Below are 2,121 nucleotides of genomic sequence, written 5' to 3' on the forward strand. Positions count from 1 at the left end.
TAAGTACAGTATTTGTTTCAGGCTCTCCTTTAAGGGGAACCCAGGCTATGACAGTCTCCAGTATACAATACTATGGCTCTGATGATGGTCCAATTTGGTGATGACTGGGAGAAAAATGCACTGAAAATATGATCACCGTATGTTACATAGCCAAGACCCGAGCCTGATGATTTTGTTATAATTTTCATGGAACACAGTAAAATGGAAAAAATCCACAGGCGGGAGGAACAACTGGAACCAGAGACTCAAATGCTATCAGGACTTTCTCTACATCTCTCATTTGCTTTGTTTCTCTCTCTGTCTTCCTGCTTCCCTGTCTCTACAGTTTCATCTGCTTCTCTGGTTCACATGGTAAGAAAGTACCAAGGTTGGGCAGAGGGGACTCTTCCCCCTTTTCCCCCTATTTCCAAGTGTAGGCACTTCTATCAAGGCCCATCCTCTGCTTTCTCTGCAGCCCTACACCTCAACCTCTCTCCAGGGAAGGAGAGATCTGGCTGATTGGTGAGTTTGGAGAAAGAGATGGAATATATGTGACTGAGATGCATCCTTCCTTCTCTCTGTTTGGGAAATGAGTATTTGTTTTTGTTTTTTTGTTTCGTTTGTTTGTTTGTTTGAGACAGGGGTTCGCTCTTGTTGCCCAGGCTGGAGTGCAATGGTGTGATCTTTGCTCACTGCACCCTTCACCTCTCGGGTTCAAGCGATTCTCCTGCCTGAGCCTCCCGAGTAGCTGGGATTACAGGCAACGACCACCACACCTGGCTAATTTTTGTATTTTTAGTAGAGACGGGGTTTCACCATGTTAGCCAGGCTGGTCTCGAATTCCTGACCTCAGGTGATCCACCCGCCTCGGCCTCCCAAAGTGCTGGGATTACAGATGTGAACCACTGCACCCGGCCCATGCAGTGAGTTTTAAAGAGTCAGGTCCATACTGGGAGAGGCAGCACGAGTGCGGCTGTGCCTATGACTGGGTGAGTAATTCTCTTTAACTCAGGGGTGGAACATAAGTAGGTCCACATATCATATTCTCTGCTACCGTCTCCAGGCTTGTTGGCATTTATTAAGTATGATATCTTGATCTCCAACGGTCTGAGTCCTGCATCTATCTCTCAGTTGGTTCTGAGCTTGGATATATATATTAATATGTGTTATTATAATATACATTAATGTGAAATGTATTAGTATACATCAATAAATATAGCAGGGGTTTTATATACTGATCCTCTTAAGACCTTCAAGTCACCAACATCCTCCATCTTTATGTCTTACAATTTTTACACAAGAAGAGAGATGATTTATTTTCACTTCTACTTTTTCCTGGGTAGGGACTCTAGTTAGCGCAGAATCAACCCTGACTGGGAGGCAAGAAAATAGGATTGGCTAAGTTTGGATCAGGTGCTCACTGATGAACCAAACATCTATGATCAAAAGGGTAAGTCAATTTCTAACACAGCATCTCTGCCCGACCACAGCTGTGCTGCCACCATGAACACAAGCCATGTACAGCCTATTAAGCTGGCCAGTGATACCAAGGTTCTGGGCAGGACTCACTAGCAGGGACAGTGCACACAGGTGCATGTGGAATTCATGGACTTCTTGGGCTACTCCATAATCAAGAGCATGAAAGGCCAGGTGGGAGGGAGATGTGCTTACCCTATTGGGGTCAGGGCTAGAGGCTAGCAGGCTACATGGAACCTGCTGCTTGGTCTTGGATAGGCCAACCACTTGGCCCACATGGAATTATCTGTTGCTCTTAAATAAAGTGTTTATATTGTATGCAGAGAAAATTGGAACATGGGTGATCCAACTGCATCTGGGTAGATGGCATGGGAGGATAGACAGTTCTTAGAAGCAGACAAGCTTTGAGGCCCCAGATTTAGAGATGTCTACTTCTTCCCCCAGCAACTTATTCTGAAATTTCACCTCTGCCCTCAGTTTCCCTATCATATCTTCACGTTGCCCTACTTTGCCTCAGAAAAAGAACTCAAAGGCCAGGCACAGTGGCTCATGCCTGTAATCCCAGCACTTTGGGAGGCTGAGATGGGCACATCACTTGAGGCTGGGAGTTCGAGACCAGCCTGGCCAACATGGTGACAGTCCCAACTCTACTAAAAATTAGCTGGG

General features: G+C 45.7%; 1 pseudogene; it reads left to right on the top strand.

Moving 5' to 3' along the window:
* Nucleotides 1–1,482: 1,482 nt before the first annotated feature.
* On the top strand, nucleotides 1,483–1,846 carry LOC112610691 (annotated as a pseudogene).
* Nucleotides 1,847–2,121: the final 275 nt, after the last annotated feature.

This window comes from Theropithecus gelada, chromosome 17 (genome assembly GCF_003255815.1).
Source record: "Theropithecus gelada isolate Dixy chromosome 17, Tgel_1.0, whole genome shotgun sequence".
Classification (NCBI taxonomy): Eukaryota; Metazoa; Chordata; class Mammalia; order Primates; family Cercopithecidae; genus Theropithecus; species Theropithecus gelada.